General features: G+C 42.4%; 1 protein-coding gene across 1 annotated transcript in view; it reads left to right on the top strand.

The window, feature by feature from the left end:
* Positions 1–812: 812 nt before the first annotated feature.
* The window catches only part of SI (sucrase-isomaltase), a 414,470-nt gene continuing 395,687 nt past the window's right edge, over positions 813–19,595 (top strand). Inside the window, exon 1 of the mRNA XM_073674817.1 lies at positions 813–946. The gene's annotated coding sequence lies outside the window, so the exon portion shown is untranslated. The remainder of the gene's footprint in view (positions 947–19,595) is intronic.

Below are 19,595 nucleotides of genomic sequence, written 5' to 3'. Positions count from 1 at the left end.
ATCTCCAGCATTTAGCTCACATTGTTATCGCAGGATCTCAGCCCGCCACCAATCGGTTCAGTGACTTGCTGAGCTCACTACTGAATCACTTTTATTGGAACACTTTTTCCATTGAGAAACATCTGTTGTTGCTTCTTGTAAATTGAAAATGTGTGTACATTAATAATTTTATTAGATTTTTTTGCTTGTGCGAACAAGTATAAGTGAGTAGTAAATGCACACAGCTAATTGAGGAGCTTAAAAGCTGACCATAATTATGTCTGCCCATAACTAGGTTAAAAAGGCCTTATAGTCTTTAGTATTAAAGTCACGGTTCATCACCAGAGTAATCTTTAAAAGACAAATAAATTGTAGTCTGTTGGTAATAATTTTACACATGGCTGAGCCCTTGTTAGACAAAATAGAACTAAGGTAGCATTAAAATCAGTATCTCAGTGACAGATCTTTGCAGTTAAGTGTATTGTCCCCAAGTGACAAAGGCGGCTGTAAAAAAGTAATGTTGTCCCTGTTTTTTGCAAAGAAACCAGCTGTGCAAACCATAAAAGATCATTGTAAGAGAAAGACTGAGCGACAACATCTGTCGTTACTTCCTGTCCATTGAAATTGTGGGAATATATAACACAACATAGAATTTTATTCGATTATTTTGTTTGTAACTTTTAAAAGGATAACATCTTAGTGAATAACCAAACTTTTTTTTTTTTTGCTTTTTTTAAATTTTCTGTTCCTGTATCAATCCCTACGTGACTTTAAGTCATACGGTTTCACCAGGAAGCACAATTTGTTAATCACAATATCTAAGATTGCTGTATAGCTAGTATGTGTTTTGCTGGTTACATCACTTCCTTTGATTTTTGCTGGCTTGATTCACTGCCTTGTACAATAATCACTCCAGCAGATGTGCTGACTGTGAAGTTGCAACTGAATTTCTTGCGGTAGCAAAACAGTAAGTACCTGATTAAAAATCTGTAAATCAGCTTAACACTTCATTACTAAGCTATGCTATTGGCACATAGGACCTTCACACATAGGAGCATTCATGATCTTCTTATAGGGCAGTAATGTCTAGGATTTCTTATTTTTATATGAAAACCTTGACTTATACAGTATCATCAGCATAGCAGTGAATTGTGGGTCATTTATTTAAGGGCTTTAAAAGGTGTCTGGATATCTTTCTTGAAAAAGATAGCATTAAAATTTACATGTATTAGATTGCTGAGATTGCTCCTGAAACCGTTGATTTTTCTTTTCCATTTTTTTGGGGGGGAAGTCTACAATGAATATTTTCTTTAGTATCAGGAATATTGACTTCCGCCCAATATGATTTTTAAACATTCCCAATTTACCACTAATGTGCTGAAATAGCTATATACAGATTTTGAGTATATTTTGTAGTGAACTACGTCAGATCTTTTCAATTACCAGTGCATGGGTTTCTCAAACTCCAATTTTATACAGTATGTTGTCCTGTACTAATCTTCAATGTCTGAATGTGGATTTTTGACACATACTGATACATATTTTTTTTTTACAATGTGTTTCCCAATGTGTGGTCCTTTTAAAAGGAATCTGTCGCCAGGATTTTGCTACCTCATCTTAGAGCAGTATACTGTAGGGAAAGAGACCCTGATTCCAGCAATGTATCACTTGTTTTATTGGGTTCAGCAATTATGACACAATCAGCATTTTCTCTGCTGTAGATGTAGCGATGTAGCAATGCTAAGAAAACTGACCCTGCCCATACCACTGATTAGCAGTTTTCTATGTACTGTACATTGAATACTAACAGAAAGCTGCTAATCAGTGCTGGGAGCGTGGTTGGACCAGGTGGCACGAGGCACCTAGTCCAGCAGTATTAATCTCCTGCTGATAAAATGCTGATAGTATTGAAACTAAAGCACACAACCTAATAAGTGACACATCACTGAAATCAGTGTCTCGAGCCCTACCTCATGGTATTCTCAGATTACATAGCAAAAGCATGCTGACAAATTCCCTATAATGGAATGAAATAATATATTACTGTGACAATGCAAAAAAAAAAACTTAGAAAAAGTTCAAAGTGTATAAATTAGATTTAGAAGCCGCATTATAATAATGCAAGAAAACAAGTGACTTTATTCCGCGAAATCAGTGAAAAAATTTACTGTGTTCACTACAATCATCTGAAGGTAGAATGTAGAATTTAAGTGCAATTAATCAGGGTATGTGTTTTCCCTTTTCTTTTCTGCTGCCATCGCCAATTAAATGAAATTGAAGGGCATTTGTCAAAAAGTTTTTGTTATTTATTCTAAGGGAAGCATGAGATAGGGGCTAAGACACTGATTTCAGTGATGTTTCACTTATTACGCTGTGTGCTGTGGTTTCAATGTAATGAGTATTTTATCAGCAGGAGATTATCACTACCTGACTGGTGCTAGTTCCATTTTGGTCCAACTCCACCCCCACCCCTGATTAGCAGCTTACTGTCTATAGACAATGTGCACAGAAAGCTGCCAATCAGAGGTGTGGGGGCGGAGTTAATTTTCTGAGCTCTGCTACATGTTACACCTAAAAACTTTGATTGTATCACAACTGCTGCACCAAGTAAATTAAATGACACAACACTGGAATCAGGTTTTATTTTCCTATATTATGCTGCACTCATATGAGGCAGCAAAAACTTAATCAGCATTACAGTATATTTATATAGATACCATTTTGGGTATAAAATGCTGATGACAGGTTCTCTTTAATTGAGACAGCATCACTACTTGGGGCTACATTTTGAAGAAAACATCAGCTTTCATTGTGGTTGTATGTATTGTCTTGTTGCATGTATAGTCGCATGCAATACTGCATATCTTCTGTATTAGTCTCTGTGTGGGTTTAACCATAATAAAAGCTGATATGTAAAAAATAATTGGTCTGGATAAAAAAAATAGGAAAATACAGGATCTCTTGCATTTGTAATAATATCTTATATCACCGTTTGCTTTTTAATTTACATAAGAAGGAGATTTCATTGCTGACGTGACACCTTCTATGTTAATTTAGCAGTCAGCCCATATTATCAGTAAGAGACAACTTTAAAGTAATCTGTCCCTTGTTTGCGTTGGCTGAGTTTCCAAGTTTACTTCCCTTAGTGTATTCATTTTTTGGCACATTAATTGTAGAAATACCGGATTTCCATCTGAGAAACTAATGCGTGATACTGACAACTCTTCTATTCCGTAATTTATTATTGGTGGAGTTATCATGGGAAAATAACTTGAGAAATATGTGTGTGAAAAGTAAATGCTTCTTAGTTATACAGATGTCAAAATGCTGTAATAACAAGGATACTAACAGTGATTCTTAGATCTTTCATTGAGGCTAGATTTCCCATGTTATGTTTGGTGTAGCTGCTTTGGCTCCTTCACATAAAATGATTTCAGTGTATAAGAAACAATGAGTTACAAAGCTTCCTTAACTTTGATGTCAATGCAATAAAACACTTTTTATCTGTAACTCCTAATTTGTATTTTGTATTTCAAGTAACTTTGCATATTTATTATACTTTAGCGCCACTTTGCTATTATATTTAGTTCCTTAATCTGTTCTCTGCAGTGAAATGGCTTCTGGAGCAAGAAATGAGATAAAAGGGTAGCTGTGGGGAAAACAAATCCCCTTTAGTACCCCATAGATAAACAATTAATCACTACCTTTTACTATTGCATGTGCAAACAGTTTCCCCTTCCTTCCAAGAAAATGCTAATACCATGAACATGAAGGTGAATCAGTTATCCTCTTTATCAAACCATTGGCACTGCAAATACAACCATGCAATGCTATATGAGTTTATATGAGTTTATTGCACTCAATTCAAAGATTTGCTTTACCTGAAATAATTAAAATAATCTATTTAAGTTGAGTTTCACCTACATATTGTTAAGCTAACAATCCAATAAGCATATACCTATCAGACTATTAGCTGATAACTATTACTACTCAAGATAAAAGGATTACGTAACCCCACAAAAATGTTAATAGAACTACTTATACACGTATGCAGGGGACTTCCCTGCATACATACAGTTTCTACTTCCTTCATAGAAAATTCTAATATATTGAACATGAAGATAAATCATGACACACTTTATCAAACCTTTGGCACTGTAAATGTAACCATGCAATGCTATATAGTCTGGTTATATAAGTGTATTGTGAATATATGTATATATAAATATATATAGACAATAGATAGATAGAGATAGATTGATAGATAAATATATGTATATATAGATATATACAGTACAGACCAAAAGTTTGGACACACTGTCTCATTTAAATATTTTTCTGTATTTTCATGACTATGAAAATTGTACATTCACACACACTGAAGGCATCAACACTATGAATTAACACATGTGGAATTATATACTTAACAAAAAAGTGTGAAACAACTGAAAATATGTCTTATATTCTTGGTTCTTCAAAGTAACCACCTTTTGTTTTGATGACTGCAAAGCAGTGTGCAAAACAGTTATCAAAGCAAAAGGTGGCTACTTTTGTAAAGGACATGTTGGTATTCATGCTATGTCAACTCCATTTTGTCTGCTTGCTTCAAAATCATGTTATTATACTCTTTGCATAACATACATTATTTCCTTCTTTCCTCTTGATTCACGTGCAACTTTCCCACACTAACCTTTTCTCTCAAGAACATTCTATGAGACAGCCTGCTCCTGTTATCTAGCTATTCTGAGCCGGGATTTATAACCTTGTAACTTTCCATCTTACACCGAACTAACGATAATATGACCATATGTGTATTTCCATAGTAATTGTACTAACATTGGTTCAAGCCTGTAGTATGGGTGTAGGTGATTGGCTATTGATATACTCAAAACAATATAAAATGCTAAGTAGAAATAAACGGGGTTAGATATTCTCTGAATCCTCCCATGCAGAGCTTTGCCTCCATCTGGTTTTCTGTTGGATTGCGCAATCAACCTTGTAACATAATAATTTGATACTCACTTGGTCAACCGTGAAGGGTCATTACTGCCCTCCCTCAACACTTTGAAGAACCTAGAATATAAGACATATTTTCAGTTGTTTCACACTTTTTTGGTAAGTATATAATTCCACATGTGTTAATTCATAGTTCTGATGCCTTCAGTGTGAATGTACAATTTTCAAAGTCATGAAAATACAGAAAAATCTTTAAATGAGAAAGTGTGTCCAAACTTTTGGTCTGTACTGTATGTCTATCTATTTGTCTATATATAGATGTACATAAACATATTTGCTTCAAGAAGCCAAAAGAAAAACAGATCCATAGTTTGTTTGACAGAGAATATAAAGCCATTCAGAAAACCCTGAGAACAGCCTCAAACAAGAAACACAGAGACCCCAACCACGCGGGTCTGAGGGATGCCTACGACTCTATACAAAGGCAATGCAAATCCATCCTCAAGAGGAAGAAACAGTTACATCTCCATCAAACTTAACCAACTCCAAGACGCCCTCCAAGACAATTCCTTCAGGGAACTATGCAACCACATGGGCAGAAAAAGCAAGAAAAGCAACATCCATATCCAAAATGGCAACATTTGGCTCCAGTACTTCAGTGACCTCTACAATGACATCCCGAAGGAAGGATTAAGCCAAGAACAGAAAAACATAATGGCAAAACTAAAGGCAATGGAGGAAAAAGTAAAAAATTTCCAAAACCCTCTGAATACACCAATCACATCACAGGAAGTTACGGAGATAATCTCTTCTATAAGGTGTAGAAAAGCTAGTGACATGGATGGAATTCCACCAGAAATGCTGAAATATAGCCCACCAAAAATACAAGCTGCAATAGCTAAACTGTTTACTATTGTGCTGAGCGCTGGCTACTTCCCTCGCACCTGGAACCAAGGCCTCATCTCATCCATTCACAAGAGTGGGGGCAGATATGCCCCAGCAACTACAGTTGCATATGTGTTAGCAGCAACCTGGGAAACCTGTTCAACAACATCTTGAACAAGAGGATCCTCAGTTTCCTCTCCAAAGACAATGTCCTCAGCAAAAGCCAAGCAGGGTTCAAGCCAAACCACCGCACTACCGACCAGATCTACACCCTGCACAGCCTTATTAAGAGAGACGCCCACAACATAAAGCATGGGTAGAGATACTCTTGTTTTGTGGACTTTAAAAAGACTTGCAGCTCAATATGGCACCCAGGCCTGTTCGTGAAACTGCAGGAGAGCGAAATAGGAGAAAAGACATATGATGTCATCAAAAGTTCCTACACTGAGAACCGCTACAGTTTGAGTGTGAACAGGAAAAGAATGGCTTATTTCCATGAGAGCAGAGGAGTCAGACAGGACTGAAGCCTTAGTCCAACGCTCTTCAACATCTACGTCAATGAGCTGGCCACTGCTCTGGAATTCTCCATATCACCAGGTCTCACACTCTGTGATGCCAAGGTGAAATTCCTGGTGAATGCTGATGACCTACTACTGCTGTCACCAACCGAGAAAGGTCTCCAAGACAACCTAAAAATCTTGGAGAAATTCAGCTCCACATGGACACTACCCATCAACCCAAACCAAAGCAACATCATGGTGTTCCAGTAGAGAAAGCCAAATTGGACCAGCACCCTTCATTTATGCTAAACAGCTGTGCTCTTACAGGAATGGACAAATACACCTACCTGGGCCTGGAAATTCATAAGTCAGGGAGCTTCAAACAAGTCATAGAGACCCTGAATGACAAGGCCTCCAAAAACATATATGCCATCTATAGGAAACTCAACCATCTGAAGCCGCCAGTGAATGACTGGCTAAAATATTCAATGCCATCAACGCTCTAACCCCTCTGTATGGCAGCAAAGTCTGGGGCCCTCACAAGCCCAGACTGGTTAAGGTGGGATTCCAGCCCAACAGAAATAATCCATATGGAATTCTGTAATCACCTTCACCAGGTCCATCAGAGAACCATCAACAGTGCCTATTGTGCTGAGCTGGGCAGATTCCAACTGTGCCTAGCAGTTCTGAAAAGCACGCAGTCCTTCCAAGCTCACCTACATAGTAGCAGTCCAAACTCCCATCATCATAAAGCCCTGCTACATGTAAGGGGGCCAAACAAACCAGGACCCCCAGAGCAGCTCACACAAACCCAATCTAACGGAAAAATCAACCACAGCAGCCTGACAAAAGCCAGAATAAGGAAGATGGTAGATGAGGGCCAGGAGGGATATGTCAGTGACTGGAGGAACAATATCAACGTCTCACAGAAACTAACCCTGTACAGGAATCTACAGGGAGATTACAGACTGGCTCCATATCTGGAGAAACTCCTGGACCCCAGAGACCGCCATATCCTGAGCCGGTATAGACTCAGAGCCCAAATTTAGTCTGGCCGGCACAGACAGAGCTATAAGGCCAGGGAGGACAGACTGTGCCCACACTGTTACCTGGAGGCCATTGAGGATAAGACCCACTTCCTGATACACTGCACCAAATGCTCAGCAGTGAGGGACACTCACTTCAGGAAACTCTCTGATCTTTTCCCAAATTTTAGATCCATGAAAAAGGAAGAGAAAACATATGTCCTGCTGGCAGAAGAAGAGAGCGCAGTAAAGTTACCAGCCCAATATGTGATTGCATGCCATAGGCTGCGAGAAAGATAGCTATGATATGCCATGGACTTCTTTAGCCCCCACCCTGGATTGCCCCACCCATCGTTCCCACAGTTCCTACCCATCATCCCCACAGTCTCTATCCCTATTCCCTACTGTACACGTGCTTTGGCAAAACTAATCTTTATTTGGCCTCCCAAAAAAGCTTCTTTGAATTTGAATATATTTATATTTATATATTTATAGGGTGGTAAAGCGACAAGCTCGGCTGTATGTGGAGGTAGACAAGTTACACTGTCTCTTTAAATTTTGGGTTGATTTATTAAACGTCATGAATCACCCTGGAGTCCATAAAGTGAACACGGCACTTTCGGCATAATGGCAAAACAAAATACAAAGATGTAACACAGTCCATAAATCGTTCCGGGGGCCGGCCACTCAGGATTAGGCACACACGGTTCAGCACAGCACATGCGAGCTCCTCACTGGAGCAGGTTTCTCCAGACACTGAACAACACTTGAGTGTAAAGGCTGGCTATTTAAAGCCCAGACTACTCCTTTGATTGGAGACATGGTGGATGGCATACCGCTCTGCACTTCGCCATCCACTTAAACCATGCCATTGTAAACTGGGGCCGTTAACCCTCTCTGCACCTAATGTGCAGGAGAAACTTCTATATTTCACATCACTGAGGCTAACAGCCTCAGTGAAACATATCTCCCTTCTAACACACTACCAGTGACTTTGTCACATATTCCCCACCTCTGCCCAAAGCCGGGGGTTTTGGCACCTTCACTTCTTAGACAGTGAAGTCTGGACAGGGCATCTGCATTAGCATGTAATTTCCCAGGCCTGTGCTCCAGCAAAAAACTAAAGTCCTGGAGGGCCAGAAACCACCTGGTCACTTGGGCATTTTTCCCTATACTTTCCCTCATCCATCTTAGGAGTGCATGGTCTGAGACCAGTTTGAATTTGCGACCTAACAGGTAGTATCTAAGGGTATCAACTGCACACTTGTTGGCCAGGCAGTCCTTTTCCACAATTGCATAGTTCTTTTCTCAGGCCGAGAGGTTTCTACTCAGATAAAGAATGGGATGTTCCTCCCCATTTACCTCTTGGGATAAGAAAGACTGCTTCTATGCTGACGTCTCAGACGTCTGTCTGGAGCACAAACTCATTATGGAAGTCAGGCACTATCAAGACCGGCTGGTTACACAGGGTGTGCTTCAGTTCTTGGAACACAATCTCTGCCTCAGAAGATCACTTGGCAATCGCCATCTTCATACCTCTAAGTAGATTGGTTAGGGGTGCCGCTATAGTGGCAAAATTCGGGATAAATCGCCGATAATATCCCATGATACCCAGAAAGGCCCGTGCCTGATTCTTGGAGGCCAGTTTCGGCCAATTCTGGATTGCCTCCACCTTATCCATTTGTGGTTTTATTTCGCCCCTTCCAACAACGTAGCCCGTAGTATTTTGCCTCTTCTCTTCCTATAGTGCATTTCCTTGGGGTCATGGTAAACCCGGCATTTCTCAAGGCATCCAGTACTCCCTGGACCTTCTGCTGGTGGGTTCCCCAATCTGGGCTGAAAATCACGAAGTCGTCTAGATAATCAACAGCGTATTTATTATGTGAGCCTAGGACCTGGTCCATGGCCCTTTGGAAGGTAGCTGGGGCTCCCTGTAGTCTGAACGGCATCCTGGTGTACTGAAAACAACCATCGGGTGTAGAAAAGGCAGTCTTCTCTTTGGAAAAGGCAGTCTTCTCTTTGGCATCTGGGGACAAGAGAATTTGCCAGTACCCCTCTGTTAGGTCCAGGGTAGTAATGGACCTGGCAGGCCCCAGCCTCTCAATAAGTTCATTAACCCAGGGCTTCCGGTAGGCATCAAAATTGGACACTTCGTTTAGCTTCCTGTAATCGTTACAGAACCGCCATTATCCGTAAGGCTTGGGTACAAGAACAATAGGGCTGGACCACTCACTCTAAGACTCCTCAATAATGCCCCTTCTCAATATTCTCCTCACCTCCTTGGAGATCATTCATGGTGGGCCTCGGGAATTTTATATGGTTTCTGGTTCACCTGTACATGCGGTTCCGTCAATATCTCATGCTCATCAACTTGTGTATATTCGGGCAATTCTGAGAACAGGTCTCAGTTTCTCTGCAGGAGCTCTTGGCATTGTTGTTTTTGGGCCAGTGATAGTGTCTCTGCCACTGTGACATAATGACCCTGGCTTCAGGATTGGCCCATAGACATGTAGCTTCCACCGGTTCCCTGTCCCGCCACAGCTTAAGCAAGTTGATGTGGTACATCTGGCACGGCTTTCTTCTACCCGGCTGGTGGACTTTGTAATTAACTTCACTTAGCTTCTTGACCACCTCGTATGGCCCTTGCCATTTAGCCAGAAACTTACTCTCGACCGTGGGTACTAACACTAACACCTGGTCTCCCCGGCTGAATTTTCTCAGCCTTGAGACCCGATTGTAGACCCTCGCCTGGGCTTCTTGTGCCAGTAGAAGGCTCTCTTTCATGATTAGCATCACCCTCTCCATCCAGTCCTGCATCTGGGCCACATGTTCAATAATGCTCCGGTGGGGGTGTAGCCTCTGTTTCCCAGATCTCCTTGGCTATGTCCAGAAGTCTCCGAGGGTGTCGTCCATGTAGTAGCTCAAACAGCAACAACCCCTTAGAGCTCTGGGGAACTTCCCTAATGGAGAAAAGCAGGTATGGCAGTTGGCAATCCCAGTCTCACCCATCCTTCTCCATGACCTTCTTCAACATCGACTTTAAGGTATTGTTGAATCTCTCTACCAGTCCATCCGTCTGCGGATGGTATACGGACGTCCGGAGTTGTGTAATTTGGAGAGCCTTTCACAACTCCCTCATCACCTTTGACATAAATGGAGTTCCCTGGTCCATCAGGATCTCCTTTGGCAGACCCGTCCGGGAGAAAATATGCACCAGCTCTCTGGCGATACTTCTGGCGGAGTAATTTCTCAATGGTACCGCTAACGGATGCCGAGTTGCGTAGTCCAATACTACGAGAATGTATTGGTGCCCCCAGGTGGATTTCACCAGGGATCCGACAAGGTCGGTGGCAATCCGATCAAATAGGACCTCTATGATATGTAACGGTACTAGGTGGATCCAGAAATAGGATATGGGAGCCGTTAGCTGACAGGTGGGACAGTACCTACAGTAGTTTACAATTTCACGGTGACATCCAGGCCAGTAAAACCTCTGTAGAACCTGCTCCCAAGTTTTGTCTACCCCTAGATCCCCACCCAAGATGTGAGAATGGGCCAGGTCTAACACTCTACATCTATAGGATCCCGGCACCACCAACTGTTCTATCACTTCCCGTTTTGGGTTACTGACTCGATAAAGAAATTCTCTATTCAGTGAGAAATATGGGAACCTGGTGTCAGCCCCCGGCTCTTGAGGAACCCCATTGATTAAGGATACATTGTCAAAGGCATACTTCAAAGTAAGATCCCACATCTTCACAATACCAAAGTTCCCTCCAGACACCCCCAAATCTGGAACCTCAGCCTCTGGGGTCACCATCTCGTCTTTGTCACCAGCAAAGACACACAGGGGGAACTCATCTGTCTCTGACTGCAATGGTGATGCATCATGGTGTAACCTGCTCCTGGCCAAGACACTTGGCACCCCTGCTTTCCGCCACAAGTTGCAGAACAGTCTGAAGTCCCACCATATTACCACCAGGTGAAGCAGATCCTTGACCACCCCAACCTCTTGGGACTCAGCTCCACAGTCAGTGTGTATAGTCACTCTAGCAATAGGGTAATCCTTGGCATCCCCGTGAATGCACCGCACACCCTCGTTTTTCCCGGGAATCAACTGGTATGGTAGCGTGGCCCTTATGAAAGTCACAAAGCTCCCCGAGTGTCCAGGAGTCCTGCAACCAGTACCCCATTTATGGTCATGGGACATGACTGTGGCCCCTCTCCGGGCTGATAGTCCACACTGTAGGCTGGGTAGCCATAGTAGTAACAGCGATGTTCCAGGCTACAGTCCATTTGTTCAGAGGCCAGGGGGCATTGGGCAGCTACATGGCCTGGGCCATAACACCTCCAACAAATAATCTCTCCCGCAGCGACCTTGGGTATCACATCCCCTGCCCCTTTGGACCTTGGATGCCCTACCCCTTTTTGGACCTCTGCCCCCTGGTGAGTTCCCCAGTATGGAGTTGACTGCCTTGCCAAGGAACCCTCGGCCCCTTGATAACTCTCAACTAGACCCACCAGTCCATCAGCATCCTGGGGATCACCCTGGGCAATCCAAGCCTGTATTAGCCTTGGCAGGGAATTTACAAACTGGTCCATAACCACGTGCTCTACTATCTGAACAGGTGTAGAGCCCTAAAGCTGCAACCATTTTTGGACCAGCTTCAGTAAGTCAAACATTTGGGAGCGAGGAGGTTTCTTGCGGTGATACGCCCAGCGGTGGACGTGCTGTGCCCTGACAGACATTGTTACCCCCAAGCGTGCCAAAATTTCAGTTTTTACTTTGCATACTCTTTTGTGTCTTGCAAAGCCAGGTCATAATAGGCCTTCTGTGACTCCCCTGTTAAAAATGGCGCCCGAACCTCCACCCACTGCTCCAGAGGTAATCGTTCCCACTCCGCCACCCTTTAAAAACACAGTCAGGAATGCTTCAATGTCATCTCCCAGGGTCATCTTTTGTAATACTCTTCTTACTATCTTCCTGACGTGTGAGTCATTACCTGGATTTGGAGGTGGGGAAGTTGTCCTGCCATGGAACTCCCCTGCTACGAGTTCCATCTGTCTTTGCTGCTGTTGGATCTGCCGCATCAGGAGTTTATTTGTCTCCTGCTATATCTGCTGTCCCTTGCTGGCTTATGGCCGACTTCAACCAGGACTTGCAGCACCTCTTGTAACAGTCACATGTGTTCTCTGGGAGTTTTGCCTGCATTCTCCACCCCTTGTGGTAAAGCGACAAGCTCGGCTGTATGCGGAGGTAGACCAGGTACACTGTCTCTTTAAATTTCAGGTTGAGTTATTAAACTTCCGAAATCTCCCTGGAGTCCATAAAGTAAACATGGCCCATTTGGCATAACGGCAAAACAAAATCCAAATATGTAACACAGTCTGTAAATTGGCCGGGGTCCGACCACTCAGGATTAGACACACAAGGTTCAGCACAGCACATGTGAGCTTCTCTCTGAAGCAGGTTTCTCCAGACACTGAACAACACCTGAGTGTAAAGGCTGGCTATTTAAAGCCAAGACCATTCCCTGGATTGGAGACATGGTGGATGGCATCCCACCCTGCACTTCGCCATCCACTAAAAACATGCCATTTTAAAACAAGGCTGTTAACCCTCTCTGCAGGAGAAACTTCCATGTTTCACATCACTGAGGCAGACAAACTGAAGTAAACCAAAAGATCCTCAAAAGCTAGACATGATGCTGCGATCCAAAGAAATTCAGGAACCAATGAGACACAAAATAATTGAGATCTATCAGTCTGGAAAAGGTTATAAAGCCATTTCTAAAGCTTTGGAACACCAGCGAACCATAGTGAGAGCCATTATCCACAAATGGTGAAAACATGGAAGTGGTGAACTTTGCCAGGAGTGGCCGGCCAACCAAAATTACCTCAAGATCGCAGAGACTACTCATCCCAGTAGTCACTAAAGACCCCACAACAACATCCAAATAACTGCAGGCCTCACTTGCCTCAATTAAGGTCAGTGTTCATGAGTCCACCATAAGAAAGAGACGGGCTAAAACGGCATGCATGGCAGAGTTCCAAGATGAAAACCATTGCTTAGCAAAAAGAACATAAAGGCACGTCTCAATTTTGCCAGAAAACATTTTGATGAGCGCCAAGAATTTTGGGGGAATTCTTTGTGGACTGAGGAGACTGAGAATTTTACTTTTTGAAATGTGTATGTCCCATTACATATGGCGTAGAAGTAACACAGCATTTCAGAAAAGGAACATACCAACAGTAAAATATGGCTGTGGAAGTATGATGTCTTTGGCTGTTTTGCTACTTCAGGAACTGGAAGACTTGGTGTGATAAATGGAACCTTGATTTCTACCAAAAAATCATGAAGGAGAATGTCCGGCCATCTGTTCGTGACCTCAAGCTGAAGCGCACTTGGGTTATGCAGGAGGATAATGATCCAATACACACAAGCAAGTCCACCTCTGAATGGCTTAAGAAAAGCAAAATTAAGACTTTGGAGTGGACTAGTCACTGGACTCCTGAGTAGAGATGAGCGTTGTTCTACTCGAACTGTTCGCCAATCTCAAATTCGAGCTGTTTTGGGCGGTGTTCGAGCCGGTCGGCGAACACGAACAATTTGAGAAAAATTCGGCTGTTCGAGGTTATGTTCGATAACTGTTCGTGCACCAAAATCATAACTGGATTTTTTCTCAGTAATGATGAAAATTAATGTTAATACGCAGTTTGAGTGTACAGCGGGGCGGGGGGAGGGGCAGGGGATGGATCTCTGCAGGAACAATGAAGATCTCCATTTTTTTTTCTCTTTCCCGCATTTGCAGTGGGGAGGTGCAATCTGTCAGCCTATCAGCAGCGCACACACGGAGCGAAGTGCTTTTTTTCACACAAGCAAGGGCATGTGTGATTGGCAGTGTATGTCACATGTCCTTGCCCTATAAGACCAAGCCATTTTCCCCGTCGCCACCATTTTCTCACTGCTGCAGCTGCGTGTTAGACGGCACCGCTGTTGCTGTGTGCGCTATACCTTGTTAATTTCAAGCCAATTTTCGCACAAATATACAGATAGCTTGGGAGTAGGGAATAGTTGTGATTGCAGTCCTTTTAAGGACTAGGTTACAGCATTTCCTACGACTTTTATCAGGCAGGTCTGTGCTCTTAAATAGATAGATTGTGGGAGTAAAGACTAATTGTAATTGGAGTCCTTTTCAGGACTAGGTTACATCAGTTCCTATCAGTTTTTGCCAGGCAGGTCTGTGCCAGTGCTGTGCAAGTTTTTTTCAAAGCATTTGGCTGAATCTAGCAAAGCTAATCCTTTTTGGCCTATTGCAGAGTGTGTTAGTCAGTGGAGTAGCCTATCTGTGTTGCAAGATATACCACCTGTGTATAGAATACCAATTTTTTTACTGCACCTAGTGAAGTAAAATCTTTTGGGCATAGCATCATTCTATTAGTCCATCTATACTGACCTCAATCAGGTTGCAAACTGAATATAATTTTTTTCTGCATCTAGCTCTGAAAAAATATTTGGGCTTCTAGCAGTGTGTGGGACTTGGTCTATTAGTCCATCTATACTGACCTCCATCAGGTTGTAAATTAAAAATAATTTTTTTCTTCATTTAGCTCTGAAAAAATATTTGGGCTTCTAGCAGTGTGTGGGACTTATTCTATTAGTCCTTCTATACTGACCTCCAGCAGGTTGCAAATTGAATATAATTTTTTTCTGCATCTAGCTCTGAAAAAATATTTGGGCTTCTAGCGGTGTGTGGGACTTGGTCTATTAGTCCATCTATACTGACCTCCATCAGGTTGCAAATTAAAAATAATTTTTTTCTGCATCTAGCTCTGAAAAAATATTTGGGCTTCTAGCAGTGTGTGGGACTTGGTCTATTAGTCCATCTATACTGACCTCCATCAGGTTGCAAATTAAAAATAATTTTTTTCTTCATTTATCTCTGAAAAAATATTTGGGCTTCTAGCAGCGTGTGGGACTTGTTCTATTAGTCCATCTATACTGACCTCCATCAGGTTGCAAATTAAAAATAATTTTTTTCTGCATCTAGCTCTGAAAAAATATTTGGGCTTCTAGCAGTGTGTGGGACTTGGTCTATTAGTCCATCTATACTGACCTCCATCAGGTTGCAAATTAAAAATAATTTTTTTCTGCATCTAGCTCTGAAAAAATATTTGGGCTTCTAGCAGTGTGTGGGACTTGGTGTATTAGTCCATCTATACTGACCTCCATCAGATTGCAAATTGAATAAAAAAATTTTCTGCATCTAGCTCTGAAAAAATATTTGGGCTTCTAGCAGTGTGTGGGACTTGTTCTAATAGTCCTTCTATACTGACCTCCAGCAGGTTGCAAATTGAATATAATTTTTTTCTGCATCTAGCTCTGAAAAAATATTTGGGCTTCTAGCGGTGTGTGGGACTTGGTCTATTAGTCCATCTATACTGACCTCCATCAGGTTGCAAATTAAAAATATTTTTTTTCTGCATCTAGCTCTGAAAAAATATTTGGGCTTCTAGCAGTGTGTGGGACTTGGTCTATTAGTCCATCTATACTGACCTCCATCAGGTTGCAAATTAAAAATAATTTTTTTCTGCATCTAGCTCTGAAAAAATATTTGGGCTTCTAGCAGTGTGTGGGACTTGGTCTATTAGTCCATCTATACTGACCTCCATCAGGTTGCAAATTGAATAAAAAAATTTTCTGCATCTAGCTCTGAAAAAATATTTGGGCTTCTAGCGGTATGTGGGACTTGGTCTATTAGTCCATCTATACTGACCTCCATCAGGTTGCAAATTAAAAATAATTTTTTTCTGCATCTAGCTCTGAAAAAATATTTGGGCTTCTAGCAGTGTGTGGGACTTGGTCTATTAGTCCATCTATACTGACCTCCATCAGGTTGCAAATTAAAAATAATTTTTTTCTTCATTTATCTCTGAAAAAATATTTGGGCTTCTAGCAGCGTGTGGGACTTGTTCTATTAGTCCATCTATACTGACCTCCATCAGGTTGCAAATTAAAAATAATTTTTTTCTGCATCTAGCTCTGAAAAAATATTTGGGCTTCTAGCAGTGTGTGGGACTTGGTCTATTAGTCCATCTATACTGACCTCCATCAGGTTGCAAATTAAAAATAATTTTTTTCTGCATCTAGCTCTGAAAAAATATTTGGGCTTCTAGCAGTGTGTGGGACTTGGTGTATTAGTCCATCTATACTGACCTCCATCGGATTGCAAATTGAATAAAAAAAATTTCTGCATCTAGCTCTGAAAAAATATTTGGGCTTCTAGCAGTGTGTGGGACTTGTTCTAATAGTCCTTCTATACTGACCTCCAGCAGGTTGCAAATTGAATATAATTTTTTTCTGCATCTAGCTCTGAAAAAATATTTGGGCTTCTAGCGGTGTGTGGGACTTGGTCTATTAGTCCATCTATACTGACCTCCATCAGGTTGCAAATTAAAAATAATTTTTTTCTGCATCTAGCTCTGAAAAAATATTTGGGCTTCTAGCAGTGTGTGGGACTTGGTCTATTAGTCCATCTATACTGACCTCCATCAGGTTGCAAATTAAAAATAATTTTTTTCTGCATCTAGCTCTGAAAAAATATTTGGGCTTCTAGCAGTGTGTGGGACTTGGTCTATTAGTCCATCTATACTGACCTCCATCAGGTTGCAAATTGAATAAAAAAATTTTCTGCATCTAGCTCTGAAAAAATATTTGGGCTTCTAGCGGTATGTGGGACTTGGTCTATTAGTCCATCTATACTGACCTCCATCAGGTTGCAAATTAAAAATAATTTTTTTCTGCATCTAGCTCTGAAAAAATATTTGGGCTTCTAGCAGTGTGTGGGACTTGGTCTATTAGTCCATCTATACTGACCTCCATCAGGTTGCAAATTAAAAATAATTTTTTTCTTCATTTAGCTCTGAAAAAATATTTGGGATTCTAGCAGTGTGTGGGACTTGTTCTATTAGTCCTTCTATACTGACCTCCAGCAGGTTGCAAATTGAATATAATTTTTTTCTGCATCTAGCTCTGAAAAAATATTTGGGCTTCTAGCGGTGTGTGGGACTTGGTCTATTAGTCCATCTATACTGACCTCCATCAGGTTGCAAATTAAAAATAATTTTTTTCTGCATCTAGCTCTGAAAAAATATTTGGGCTTCTAGCAGTGTGTGGGACTTGGTCTATTAGTCCATCTATACTGACCTCCATCAGGTTGAAAATTGAATAAAAAAATTTTCTGCATCTAGCTCTGAAAAAATATTTGGGCTTCTAGCGGTGTGTGGGACTTGGTCTATTAGTCCATCTATACTGACCTCCATCAGGTTGCAAATTAAAAATAATTTTTTTCTGCATCTAACCCAGCCAATAGTTTTGGCCTAATACCACAGTTTGGCCACTCAGCTCTGCTCGGTTACCATCCATTGTTTTTTTGTGCAAACAACTCCAGAGTTGTGAATTAGTTAACCACCAAAATGAGTGGAAAAAGGCCTGCTGCTGGTGGAAAGGGGAATAGGCGTGTTGGGAAGGGGAAAAAAGGTTGTGTCCGTGGGGTAGGTGCAGAAGAAAGACCATCTTCCAGCCAAACTAAAATGTCTACTTCTTTTAGCGGACAATGTGATAAGATCCCTTTCTTACGGCCACGCCAATCGCTACAAATTCCAGATGAGGCACAAAAACAGCAGGTGCTTCAACGGATATCAAGTGCTCCTTTAAGTATGCTCTCCTCCACATCAACTTCAACATCACAAATACTCCAGTCCTCAAAGGTGTCACCCAAATCGCACTTGCTTCCTCACAGCTCCCAAATCTCCAGCTGCCCGTCTGAGTATGAGGTAGAACAGATGGTTGAGTCTGCAGAGCTGTTTACTCATACTATAGCCTGGGAATCAGAGGTCGACTCCAGCGCTTCTGTGAATCCAGACGAGGAAATGATCTTCACTGATGCCCAGAATCTTTATGAGTCGGATCCAGGACCAGACGCAGAAGGTTCTGACCATAATGTAGACCCTCATTCCCAAACTGTAACTCCTGTTGGTGGAGACAATGAGGAAGACGATGATAAGACTCAAATACCTGATTGGAGCGACAACTTTAGTTTTTTGTCAGGGCAGGAACAGGTTGGCTCTGAGGACGACGGGTGTGATAACGCACAGGGTGATGATGATGAGGTCGGAGATCCCACTTACTGTCAACCCACAGTCAGCCAAGAGATGAGGTCAGCAGAGGAGGTGGAGGAAGATGCTAGTGACGACGAGGTCAGGTTGCGCCTTCCTGGACAGAGACGTAGTACTGGAAGCACGTCAACAACTGCATCCTCAAACACAACTCTGCCTCTCACCACAAGTCGTGGTGGCTCTTCAGGTCGCAAGGGTGCTAAGCCTTGCATAGCCTGGGCATTTTTTCAGATCGATAAAGATGACCCAACTCGTGTTATCTGTAACATTTGTCAGCAAAAGCTAAGTAGAGGCCAAAAAATACATAGTTTGAGTACTTCATGCATGAACCGGCACATGGACATGAAGCATAAGTTGCAGTGGGAAGCTCAGTGTGCTACAATGCGGCCTAGCCGGCCGGGCCAACCACCGTCTGCCATATCTTGTGCATCCGCGGCCTCTTCATCCTCTGTGACTGGGGGGACAGCAGTCACACCTGTTTTGGGGCGCAGACCTGCCACCTCTTTACCCGCAACAGCCAGCGTGATTGGCAGGTCATCATTTTCTTTGGAGGTGGTAACACCAGCTGGTCTTGAGCGCTGTCCGACATCGATAGCACCACCTTTGGATCAAGGCAACCTAACATGTCCGCCTGCATCTTCCTCACAGACCGGCAGTTTGCCGGGGACACCCTTATCAACCCCGTCTAAGCACAATAGCCAGCCCTCGGTCCCTCAGATGTGGACAAGTAAAAGACCATTTCCTCCTAGCCATGAGAAAGCTAAGAGGTTGAATTTCACCATCTGCAAGCTCTTGGCTACAGAAATGCTGCCTTTCCGCCTGGTGGACACAGAGGATTTTCGAGACCTTATGTCCGTCGCAGTGCCCCAGTACCAGATGCCCAGTCGGCACTACTTCTCAAAGAAAGGTGTGCCTGCGCTCCACCAGCATGTCGCACACAACATCACCGCTTCTTTGAGAAACTCTGTGTGTGACAGGGTGCATTTCACCACAGACACTTGGACGAGTAGGCATGGACAGGGGCGTTACATGTCGCTGACTGGGCACTGGGTAACTATGGTGACAGCAGGAC

The sequence above is a fragment of the Phyllobates terribilis genome, unplaced genomic scaffold, assembly GCF_046119375.1.
Source record: "Phyllobates terribilis strain yellow unplaced genomic scaffold, ASM4611937v1 Scaffold_3__8_contigs__length_932513732, whole genome shotgun sequence".
Lineage (NCBI taxonomy): Eukaryota > Metazoa > Chordata > Amphibia > Anura > Dendrobatidae > Phyllobates > Phyllobates terribilis.
The sequence above is the reverse complement of the archived record's forward strand: the minus strand, read 5'-3'. Positions and strand labels throughout refer to the sequence as shown.